This window comes from Heptranchias perlo, chromosome 30 (genome assembly GCF_035084215.1).
Source record: "Heptranchias perlo isolate sHepPer1 chromosome 30, sHepPer1.hap1, whole genome shotgun sequence".
NCBI lineage: Eukaryota > Metazoa > Chordata > Chondrichthyes > Hexanchiformes > Hexanchidae > Heptranchias > Heptranchias perlo.
In genome coordinates, this window is record NC_090354.1 from 11,283,629 (window position 1) to 11,296,968 (window position 13,340).

The 13,340-nt window shown below is 39.8% G+C and overlaps 1 protein-coding gene across 6 annotated transcripts in view; it reads right to left on the reverse strand.

Annotated features, from left to right (window-relative positions):
- The window catches only part of LOC137299903 (signal transducer and activator of transcription 5B-like), a 125,590-nt gene that overhangs the window by 55,324 nt on the left and 56,926 nt on the right, over window positions 1-13,340 (reverse strand). For all 6 annotated transcript variants that reach the window (XM_067968886.1, XM_067968888.1, XM_067968890.1 and 3 more), the window contains one exon: window positions 5,167-5,222. The gene's annotated coding sequence lies outside the window, so the exon portion shown is untranslated. The remainder of the gene's footprint in view (window positions 1-5,166; window positions 5,223-13,340) is intronic.

The window sequence follows — 13,340 nt, forward strand, 5'->3', positions numbered from 1 at the left end:
TTTTGATTGTCAACTATGCCTTGAGTGAAGTCTGAAGTGATTTAAATCTTCAAGAGTAGGAATGGGAGTGCCCATTACTCTTTGCAGTCTTTTTCACCAATAGCTCTGTAACCAGACTGGCATTTTTGCACCTGGTAAGTCAGCAGAGACTGGGGTAATCTGGCTACATGGCAGTGTTCCGCCTCCTAAAAAGTAAGAAACTGTTTGAGGATCAAATTATGTTGAGAGATAGCTCAGGAAAACTTTTTGATTGTTTTTGATATCAAAAGTAGTAAAGTTTGTAAATCAGAGTTCTTTTAACTGGTTTATGTTAAATACATAAATAATTGATTTGTTTATTGCCTAAGCCTCAGTCTGATCAAAAATAATCACTTGGTAACATATGGTATATGCCAGTAAACTGAAGCAACAAGGGTTTTTTGTTTGACCCAAGTCTCGCTTTTGTTTATCCAAATATTGGCCAGGTAAAGATACACTCCGGTTTGTAAGGAAGGTGGGGCCTACTTACAGGATTAGTCAGTGATACTGAACCCAAGTAGGATAGCTAACATAAAACCCAACAATTAAGTCTATACTTGCATGTGGTTCCATGGGAGCGAGTTGATCATTCGTACTTCCCAAAAGTGGCTATTTTTCATCTGTGAATCCAGTTTGTGAACAGTGTACAAGTCATTCAGCACAAGGGGACAGTGCAGTCAATCCTGACGTGCAGACATGTGAACTTCACTGGATACCGATCAGGAGAGAAAATCCAGGAGAGAAAATCCAGTTGATGTCAGCTGGGGCAGTTTTTCATCCCTAATACAGAGGTGATGAAAAACTGCCCCAGCTGACATCAACCACCCCAACATAGACTACGGATTGAACGTGGAATCTACGCAGTCTGCATGGCTCAGCTCCTCATTGTCTTAACTCACTAAGCCATCATGGACCTGCCCTCCAATTATCTACATTATAAGTCTGTGTGTATGGCGTGCATTTCCTGTACACATTATTCTTACTACTTGTGTCATGATTTTTGAATCCTTTAATGTCAACATTTACAATGAAAAAAAATCCATCAACATTTACCTGCCACGTAGTTGCAGGCATCCAGCCACTAGGCGGCACTGTGCTTCAAATCATATGCATCTGTCTGATATGTTTTTCTACCCAATTTTTGGATTTTTTAAAAGAACATTTTTAAACCCATTTGTGGCTGTCAGATTGACACTGGGATCTTCATCCTCCCTCCCTTCCCAACCTGGTTTCAGATCCTCATCAATCAGGCCTCAAACATACCACCTAGGGCCTCTTCACCACTGCAAGCCCCCCACCCACCTTTAAGCAATCTTACACCCATCACCATTCCCTCCCCCTCAAAACCTCCGTCTGGGAGTCCAGTCTTCCTGCTGGCCGTTACAACACAAAGTGGTTGTATAAAACAAATAGATAATACTAACTCTTCAAGGGCCTTAGCAAATGAAGCCTTTTTATTAAAACCTCTAATTTTAAAAGTGGTTTTTGGTTTTCTTTTTAAACTTACTTTTCAAATTGCAGGTGATGTAGTGAATTCTGCCATGGGGTTGCCGCACAATTAAAGTAGTTATAGTGTACAAATATTGTAGTATTAATTCTAAATGCTTTAAGCAAGTTAAGAGCGTCATTTTTAACCAGTAATTTTGAAGGGGTTTCATTAAAAAAAAATGTACATTGCAGGTGACAAAATCTGCTAAGGGAGGGCCTATTTACATGGTCACAGGGACGTTCATACAATGAACATTCAAACTCATGAGCAACGTCATAGGAGATCTGATAGTATGAGATATGACTGGAATTTTCATATACATGAACAAAACAGACTTATTTGCCATGTAGATGACCCTTCAAACATGCAAATAAAATCCTTATATTTTATAAATTGCTGTGCAATTTTGACTGTATGTGCATCAAATATAGCTTGGTTACTCACAAATTTCATGTGGATCTGAAGGTAACAGTTATGAAACTAGACAAGACAAAATGAAATTTCACCATCAAGGAAGGCACCACCCTGATAATGTATGAAGTATTTACTGTCTAAACAAAGATATTACAAAATCAAAAAATAGACATAACAGCCTTGTTAACTTAACAGTAACTTTGATTTTGAAATTGTCCTGATGGTAAGATATCTGCATACTGTGGAAAATCTGATTTGTCTCCAGATTTGAGCCTCTTCATTTGTGAAATGGACTAAGGATTACAAAAGCAGAAACTGGCTACAGTGATAATCTGGAGATCACTTCAATGAAAGGTGCATTCACACTACAAATTTAGCACAGGTGTGAAGCAGACAACCGCTTCACACCGATATCGCAAATGGTATTGTAAATGTACTTAAGTATCAATTCAGCTTATTTGTGCTCTTGAACTTGTTAACCCTTTATCTAGCCAGGACCCTGATTTTGTAATTAGCACTTTCAGTTTAAACAAAGATATTCACAAAATCAACCAAAATAAATGAAACAAAGACATGTTAACTTAATATTTCTAAGAGATTGATTTTGAAATAGTTCTGTTGCTTAAACTGTCTCTATAATATTCTGCTATATACACAGTAACTACACAAAAACAATTCACAACTGGCATCTTGCCATTCTAACCAAATTACCAGGAAAAACACAAAATGATGCAATCCCTCTTCTTGATGTTGGTCATTGATCTGAATGAATTAGCTATCTGAAATTGCATGTCAATGTTGGATACTTGCACCAGTTTTAAATTTTCAAAGTTAAACATATTTATTGTTGATCTTTAGGAACCATCCAGATGTATTCTTCTGTAAGCATTCATGAGCACCAATATTTAAATTGCTGTTATTTTTTTTATACCAAGATCAGTCACCACAATCCACAAATCCAAACTGAAGAGAGATGCTCCAAATTTACAGCAAGTTCTAAACAAATTAGCTCCTAGGCTGCAATTATTTTTGCTTTTGCATATACATTCATAGTCCACATAATGCTGCCAGGACACACATGGACAATCTGTCAATTTTATTCAAAAGACATCTTGAACAAATAGCAGCTGGAAAGATGAAATTCACAAGTGACCTTTCAAATTACACTGATGCATCCCCAAATCAACACAGGCGTCAAACATACTTCATGAGTCAAGTCTTGTTGAACTAATTTAGTGAACACCACTGGCAAATGCAAAACAATTTTCAAATGCAATCTCAATCTAATCTGTAGAAAGTAGACTTTTGACATGTGCAATTATTTTTTTTTGAAGTGTTGTTTCATGTTTATACCACAAAGTAAACTGCCATAAAAGGAGGGACAGTTAATGAATGTGTAACTGGATGTTTAAAACTAAAAACTGGCACAGTGCAACATTTTCCTGATTTAACTGCAATTATTTTAGGAAACTAGGAGATCTCATGTGGCGTTGCTCATGATTTGAGTCACAATAGCCTATTTTATCATGTAGGAGCGTTTATACCATGTAATGTACAATATATAATAGTTGAATGTTGTAGCTTTGAACACAGGTTTGAAACAAAAATTTCTTCCTACAAGTATTTATCTGCTTTTATTGATTATCTAATTCTGTTTTTGCCTTCTACCCATTTTCATATTAAGGTGCCAGGTGTGGCTCAGTTGGTAGCACTCTTCTCACCTGAGTCAGAAGGTTGTGGGTTCAAGACCCACTCTAAGGACTTGAGCACAAAATCTGTGCTGACACTTAAATGCAATACTGAGGAAGTACTGCATTGTTGGAGGTGCTGTCTTTCGGATAAGACGTTAAACCAAGGCCCTGACTGCCCTCCCAGGTAGACGTAAAAGATCCCATGGCACCATTTCAAAGAAGAGCAGGGGAGTTCTCCCCGGTGTTTTGGCCAATATTTATTGCTCAACAACCATTCACTAAAGCAGATTATCTGGTTATTATCTCATTGCTATTTATGGGACCTTCCTGCACGCAAATTGGCTGCTGCGTTTCCTTCAAAAAAAAAGTACTTAATTGGCTTTGAAGAGCTTTGGGACGTCCTGAAAGGTGCTATATAAATTCAAGTTTTTCATTTTCTCACTCACCAATTTTCACTGTTTCTCCCTAAATCTTGATGCAACTTTCTTCTCCATCAGACACTCTTTTGTAGATCTCTGATGTTTCAGTGTGGTTCTCACACTGTCCCTTTACTCATGTCCAATAACTATCTCTTACCTTTTTTACCAGGCATTGGAGGAAATTAGGATATAACATAGACCAGGTCAGGGTGGGCAGAAGCTGTTGGTATGATGCTGCATCATGGTGATTGAGGGAAAAGATGAGGCAGAGGAGTGACTTGAGGAGGGGGACAGTAGGGCCAGAAGGAACTAAGGAGTTGGGTTTGGGGTGTGGGAGGAAGCAAGCTGCAACCGTAGAGGAGGAAGCAGATTTAGGATTACTTGGCGGGATAGTGGTCTGTCACCTGGAAGGACTTTGAGAGTGGCTGGGTTTTTTTTTTGAACAGCATTAATTGGGGAGTGGGGCTGATACCTGCAAGCACTCTGGGCGGGAGTACTCGAGAAGAATCTGAAGATTTGGAAGAGTCAGGAGGTTGGGGGGAAATGGGGGTGGGGGGGGTGAATCCTACAGCCTCTGCAAATGTTTGGATTATGGAGGGTTGGGAGAGAACAGTACTGGTGTGTCAGATCATGGGGGCACCAGGTCTATGGGAGCAGTAGGGTGGGCTATGCTATGGAAGTACTGGAGATAGCTGAACTAGAGGGGCTTGGGATGTGTCAGCACTTAAAAAGGGACGAACACCTTTTGCTTAGAAACAATCAATCCAGCAACCCATCAATTGTTTTAGATCACAATGAAAATATATTGCTTCAATGATTGCAGTATTCATGCCTAAACGATTTTTCCACAGTAGGAAAGAAAGTGAATGGATAGATAGTGAGAGACTTTTTAAGTTTAATTCTAACACGGGCAATCTAGCCTTCACTAAATAATTTAAGTACCTAAAGAAAAAACTGATGGGGGGGTGGGGGGGCGTAGCTGACATATTGCAACAAACAATATTTAATGAATCTCCAAATTATGCATTAGTTTGAAACACCTCACACACTTTCCTGCCTGTTTCACTCAGGTGAAACATTGGAGAAACTAAAAACACATCAATATTTGTGTACCATAAAGTAGTAACATCCTTACCTTTTAAATGCAGCCAGTGTTAACATGTAAAGACAAAGGTTGACAACTGCCAGAACCTGTAGCAAAACAAATATTCATTAAACATTCATGTTTCTGAACAAATGTTCACCGGCATACATCAAATTGCACTAAGATAATCAAGTTTTAGAAATTGATATTTCATCTTTGTAGCATGAGCTAGAGGAAAAGAACATGTTGGAAAACTAATACATTTTGAGAAACTGTACCGCTTAACCTTACTGCTGTAAGCAGATTCTAAAAATCTCGACGATCGCAAATATAGTTATTGCTGTCTTGCAAATAATGCACTACATTTTTAAATAATTGAGTGGGAAGAAAGAATTTCTGAGAGAATAAATAAGAGCCCAAGGCATAAAATCTTACTTCTTCCTCAAACTAATCTACCATACTAAAACAGTGGGTGTTGGGGGAAAGCAAGAAATAATCGAGTTGGAGGACGCAGCCACAGACCAATAAAGAGAGTTAGATAAAATCTGCAAATGGGTAAATCAGTGGCAGATTAAATTCAATGCAAACAAATGCAAGGTTCTGCACACTGAAAGGAAAAATGGATGTCACAGGTATACTATAGATGGTGTAAAACTAGGTAAAGGTGAGGTGGAAAGTAATCCAGGCATAATGGTAGATTAGTCAGTTATGGCAAATCACAATGGAGCAGCAATAAACAAAAGCAAACAGAATGTTTAATTATGTTGCCACATAAGTTGCATATAAGAAGCAGGGGCAGGGATCGTCTTGCGGGGGCAAATTGGAGGTTCCTACATTTTACTAGACAACGATACTAAACACAACCTACTTATTCTGGTTTCAACTCCGCACAGATACCATGAAAAGGCATGTTTATAATAAGTAACAAAAATAGTTGGCAAAATGATAAGCGATAGGAAACAAAAGAGTGAATGACTTCGAACAATTATAAAGGTCTTGAAAAACCGATGCTATTCCAGTCTACAAGACAAATGGCAACTCAAACTAGCTTTACGTGCTTTAGCTTCAGTGAAATTTTGTGTAATATCTCAAGTGATTCGGTCGCCAACACTTGGATCGTCCCCGCTTATTCTGGACATCCTCCTATATTGGGCAAATGGCGCTAACCATTTGCCACTACCAAAGGCATCAATTACAAAGGCACCGCTTAAACCATATTAAGTGCAGCTACTATTTTGGGCAGTTCAAGCAGCTGTTCGCACCTCTCTCTCTCTCTTTAGTCCCATTCACAGAATCCTGTGACTGGACACATTCCAGCTCCATTTTTTAAATTAACACTTCACAAACTTTTCTGTTACCAGTGACAGTGGCCCATTTAACTCACCCTCCTACAGACACCTTCCATCCGCCCCCGTCATTGTCGGGGCTGCTGTGTCCCCCTGGATTACAACTCTTATTATCACTCACTGACTTGCATTCATTCTCCAGGGCTCACTCACTGACACTCACTTCCACTCTTCGCTCACACTCACCCATTTACTCTCATATAAACTCTCAGTCTCACTCTCTCAATCACTCAAGTCTTTTTACTCAATGAATGACACTTTCCCTCACTCTCATTCACGCTCTCACTCAGTAAGTCACCCTTTTACTCATTCAATTACTCTCCTCACACTCATTCACTCTCAAGCTCACACACTCATTCATTCTCTTACTCTCACTCACTTATATTCCCTTACTCAATAATTCATCTCTTTAACCGAGTAAGGGGAATGTACCTTGATCCCAGGGTGAGAGGGGATTGTATCCAGACCTCGGGGTGCGAGGTGATTGTACTGCTTTTTGTTTTCTCTTCCTCTCCGTCCTGACTTCTCTCTCACCAACTTGATTCCACTACCTCCTTGCTCTTTTGTTTTATGGGACTCCAGAAACAGACCCCTACACTCACTAGCAGCCCTAAAGTGAAAGTCCCTCCCTGGGATCAGCGCCTAAAGTTCAGCCAGGACCCGAAGATTAGGGCTCTCATCTGGGACAGATCCCTGCCGCTGGGGCAAGTGCCCGTGGTTCTCTTTTTACCAGCGGTAAATAGTTTTTAAATAAAAATAAGGACTAACTACCTAATTAATATATGATGACATAATAACCCTCCTAATTGTGCCCGGTGCGATATTGCACATCAGTTTGACCCATGGAGGGTAGGTGTTCTTTCACTGATTCTGCTCGGCGTTTCTGACTGGTTCGGGGTCCCATGCAATTGGGAAGATGATTTAATTCTAAAACTGTACAGAGCTCCTTGAATCCTGTACAGTTTTGATTGCTGTAAAATAAGGAAACCAAATCAAGACTACGGGAAGCACTCAAACTACGGATGCGATGCAGAGACGAGCCACAAGTCTGATACTTAGGATTGTTTCAACAATGACTTGTATTTGTACAGCACCCTTAACATCCCTAGGTGCTTCACAGAGGCACGAGGAAAATAAGGAAAAACTGGAGCTCTTCAGTCTTAAAAGGTGACTGAGGAGGGAAGTTACAGAAATAAACAAGATAATAAATGACAGATAATGTCACTCAAGGTATCCCAGGATATTAGAACAAGAGGCACAGGTAAAAACTGGTAAAAAGAGAGAAATTTAGGACAGATGCATTAGGAAGCACTTCTTTACACAAATAGTATCATCTGGAAAGGTCTGCTGCACCAGCTATAACGGGGAAGAAGTTGCTCAGAGTGAAAGATACATTAAAATCAATGTAAAAAGAGAAAGACAGTGAAAAAAAAGGGTAAGAAATAAGTGAATTAAATAAAAGAGACAGAAAGGAAAAGTAAAAAAACAACTTTTAAAGTAAGGAGTAATAAGACTTCACATTTTAAAAGTTTAATTTTTAGTAGTTTGGCAGTCATTAAGACTGTTAAAACTTAGTTTAGACCTGGTATTTTCAAATGTACCTGTTTTGTGAAGTAACTGGTTACTTTCCAGCTGGACAGATAAGCAAGTTTGCACTTTTTCAATGATTTCTCTGATTGCAGCATGATATACCTTTAATTCAAAGCTGTCATATGGCCGGCAAACCAATAGGAGCAAGTTCAGGATTTCCACGTTTCTACACATATGCGAGAGCTGGAACTTGCTCCTCCACTGCACCACTAACAAGAGGGAGCGCTGTTGAGCTCACCGTTATTTCGCAAGCGACTCCTGCCCCATTAATTTATAATGGGTGAATATGGGTCAATGGCCTCCTTCACCTGTAGTTAGGATATACAAGGATTGGATGTAAAAAAAAACTTGTTGAAATTCCGTATTGTCCCCTTCCAATATCTAAACTGTATTTCTCAGATGAGAGGACAATCCTCACTGCAGGTGCCTCTACATCTTAGTCAATATCATTCCTTGGTTGGTCCAAGATGAACAGTGAAGCAATTTGACAGTGTGCATCTTTGCAGGGTCTTTTCTGTGCTCCTGGTGATCACAAGGCAATATGTAACATACCCTAGAAAGGCTGCCTGCTCTCCCTTTGCAATTCACCGAGGTAATCATTCCTATGTACTGCTGTTCGCCTTTAGCAATCAATTTTAGATTACAGGTCTAACAAATGTCTTTATATTTCTGAAGTTCAAGATGTAATACAAGCACAAATAAATTCTTGCAGAGGAAAATGTTCTGCTCCCAAAGTTTCACATGCAAATATCCAACAAACATGAAAAGTTGACTGGGGTGTCTGTTGTCTGGCCAACAGCAGTGCTGTAACATGTGCATAGTTCAGGCATCTTAACTACTCTGCTACCGAAATTCCATAGGTTTTCCAGGGAGAGGGGTGGTTGGGTTTCTGAGTCCAGGTTGTACCAGTATCAGTATGGCTACAACATCTATTAGTCTTTCCCACTTTTTTGATTTCCACAGGAGATTGACTGGATGTTAATACCTGCTGCATAAAGTCCTCAAATCTACTGCTTTCAAATGAGTGTGATAACTAAAAATATTTCTCATGAAATATTTCACCAAATTTTTTGGAACATAGACATCGCTAGCAAGGCAGGCATTTATTGCCCATCCTTTGTTGCTCTTGAGAAGGGGATGGTGGGTCGTCTTCTTGAACTGTTGCAATCTATGTAGTGAAGGTATTCCCACAATGCTGTTTGGTAGAGTGTTCCAGGATTTTGGCCCTGCAACAATGAAGGAACGGCAATATATTTCCAAGTCAGGATGGTATGTGACTTGGAGGCGATAGCGTTCCCACAAACCTGCTGTCCTTGTCCTTCTAGGTGGTGGAGGTTGCGGGTTTGGGAGGTGCTGTTGAAGCCTTGGCGACTTGAAGTGCATCCTGGGGTGGTGGGAGTGGATGTTTAAGCTGGTGGATGGGGTGCCGATTAAGCAGGCTGCTTTGTCCTGGTTCGGGTGTTGTTGGAGCTATACCCATTCAGGTATGTGGAGAGTATTCAATCACACTCTTGAATTGTGCCTTATAGGTGGTGGAGAGGCTATGGGGAGTCAGAAGGTGAACTACTTATCGCAGAATACCCAGCCTCTGACCTGCTCTAGTAGCCACAGCATTTACGTGGCTGGTCCAGTTGAGTTTCTGGTCAATGATGATGGGGACTTGGCAATGGTAACGTCACTGAATATCATAAGCTCTCTCCTGTTGAAAATGGTCATTGCCACGGATTTGTGCGGAATGAATGTTATTTGCCACTTACTAGCACAAGCCTGGATGTTGTCCAGGTCATGCTGCTTGCGGGCACTGATTGCTTCATTATCTAAGGAATTGCCAATAGAGCTGAACACTGTGCAATCAGCGAACAGTCTCACTATGACCTTATAATGAAGGGAAGGTCATTGATGAAGCAGCTGAAGATAGTTGGGCCTAGGAAGCTGCCCTGAGAAACTCCTATAGCGATGTCCTGGGGCTGAGATGGTTGGCCTCAACAACCACAACCATCCTCCTTTGTGCCAGGTATGCCTCCAGCCACTGGAGAGATTCTCCCCATGATTCCCATGGACTTCAGTTTTACTGTGGCTCCTTGGTACCACACTCAGTCGAATGTCACCTTGACGTCAAGGGCAGTTACTCTCATCTCACCTCTGGAATTCAGCTCATGTCCATGTTTGGATGATAGCTGTGATGAGGACCGCAGCCGGGCGGTCCTGGCAGAACCCAAACTAAGCATTGGTGAGCAAAATATTTAATACGGAAAATCTTTACTTAATATTTTCCTTTGCGTAATCAGTAATTGCACATTAACTGTTTGTTTGTATAAAAGTAACATAACTGCAGTTGTTTCCAGAATTGAGGTTTATTGACACTTATCCACCATTAAAATCATCCAACTCTTGAAAGAATCTAAGCTTTTTTCCCCACTTTTATATAGTTAATGAAGGTTTCAATAAACCTCAATTCTGGAAACGATACCAGTACATTAAATGCAATCAGTTTACTTTTATACAAACCGGTGATTAATTTTGTGAATTTTTAGCACAAGCGAGTTACAAGTTTAATGAGGACTATTGTAACAGATGGTGAACTCACAAATTAAAACGTGGTAGAGGTCAGTAGGTAAATGCACAGACCCCGTGATATGGGTCAAGAATTTAAAGGGAAGCTAGATAAGCACGAAGGAGAAAGGAATAGAAGAATATGCTGATAGGGTTAGAAGAGAGGTGGGAGCAACCTCGAGTGGAGCATAAACGCCGGCATAGACTAGTTGGGCCGAATGGCCTGTTTCCGTGCCATAACTCTATACAAGAGCAGCCTAAATTCAATCTCTAGTACTACTTAGTAACCCTGGCTTATAAGTGCATTTGTGTAGATGTTGCAAGAGCAACATGAGACTCTGTTGGGAATCCACAGTGGATAACTGATCTCCCCATGAGCATTTGGTCAACTTGATCATTTAAGTCTGCAATCTTATTTTTTTTTTTGCTGCTTTTGCTGGGAGTCAATTTCAAGTATCTACTGTTCCTTGGGAAACCTTTCTTCTAATTTCACTGTCGGCTTTTGTACTCAAGTTCTACAGTACTGTTATCATGGTCCAAATTAAATACCTACACATATCCTCATTATCCATGTCCATTATCTTTAATACTTCAATAACTCCCCTCAATCCTTTCTCCAATGAAAATAACTTCTTTCAGTCTCTCATCTTAACTTCGACCCATAAGCGCTAGAACCATCCTTGTCACTAGTCGGAGAATTCTCTACCCCTACTGCTTCAATGTCCTTCTGAAGGCAGGTTGCCTAAAACTGTCGACAATAATCCAATCTTGGTCCAACATTCTCAACTTATAATCAAACACCTGTAAGCTGCATTTTGGTACTTGATTAGCCCAGTTACCGGCTCTGTGCTATTGAATACTTTCAGCATCTGGTTAGTAACTACCCTGAAGCCTTTTCCCTGAACCCTTTATCCTGTTCCATCTTTGCTAATGAGAGTCCTCTTTCATTATTATCCACATTTTGTGCTTTTTATCCACATTAGAAATGCATCTGTTATTCTTTCAGTCAATCAATTCAAATCCCTTTGAATGTTATCAGTTTTCTTGACTTGTTATGTCGACAATGTCCTCTGCTTTATTTAAGCAATAAAGACTATTCAAGTCAGAGGGCAATGAAATAGCAGACATGGTTTGTAGGACATTGTTGAAAGGGGAAAAAAGCAGCATGGACCCACAACACAGAACTACTCCTGATTTAGCACTAATTGTCAAATTCCGTGATCGAGGATATAGAATTTGTATAGCTTATGTGATTTATATATTATATTGTTAGCAAAACGTTAGCAAATAGATGTAACATAGTCAATCCTAGCCCATCATGCCTGCATAATTATTGACCAATGCAGTTATAAACTCAAACAGTTTAACTCTGGAAAATCAAAACCATAATCACAATTAGACCAACTCTGCTTCCTGGCTCTCTCAGCAAAGACCCAGGTGAATATATCTTGCTAGAAAACACTATTTCTGTCCAAAGACCTTCTTAGGGTCTTAACTCTTCATGATCGCCATCGTAAAAAAAAAGCATAAAGCTGTTGTTGATTTTTTGTACCTTCACTTTTTTTGCAAATCATAGTATTTAAGCGTTCTCAGTTGCAGCTTTTAGCTATGTTACATAATAGATTCACATGTTCAAGCAGAACCACTTTCACTTTAGAACTATTCACAGTATATGCCATTGCCGTAAGTTTTTAACTCTGATGTGAAAGTAAAAAACAGGAAATGTTCAGATACAGGGCTCATGTGTACCACCTAACCACTGCGTCAGAACAGTTTGTTGCACTGATTCCTTTCAACAATTAGCAGCATCAAAACGCAACAAGTCTCTACCAATACATGAAAGAAAATATGCTAGTTTTCGAACCTCTCTTAACTACCCCAATTTCATTTCAAAAACTTAACTTTCAATTCAAAACATTAATTCATAATTGAAGCACTTAATAATCAGTGCGCACTTAATAAAGAGGATAAAGATTTTAAAGAATGAATTTAGAAATCGCAGAATACAACACACTACACAACGCATTACACAAAGAACAGTAAGCCTAAAACTTCCCAACCAAATTAATTACAACACAAACTTGACCCAATGTGTGATATGCCAGACCCCACCTTTGAACTTCACTGAATTTGGAAAATACAGCATGAAAATTCAGACAAATTGCTGCCTCCAGAAACAATCAGGTTGTTGACGGTGCAAATTATATAACTCACCCTGCAACATCCCTCCCAAATTTGGTATGCCAAATATTGACTGGCAGCATTTATGGTGTGACTAAGTCAGTCTTTAAAGATCTGGCACTATTCTGCCTGATGGCTAAATAGATAAGTGCAGCGCCTGACATGCAACTGAAGCATAACAAGTTCAAAAAGTGCCAGGTTCAATCCTGATCTATTTTCAGTTAGTTGATCTCATCATCTCAGCATGGCAGCAGAGTATTACAACTGGCTTCAGTGTCCACAGATGCAGACAAGGAGGAAAATATCTTAAGGTTCCAGTCCTGATACATATGCCGAGATACATGTAGAGATGCATATGATGTGTGGACACTGCATTGTGTACATGCAGGTGGGTTTGGACATGTGGGTATATGCAAGGGCATCATGTAAGAACAGGATCAAGCTTAGCACTCGTGGCATACAAAGTGAAATAGCATCCCAGCATATACTGTCTAAGCTCACAAAAGAACAATGTCCACATAGACAAATAGTGGAGGGTTGTTGATACCCAAAGAT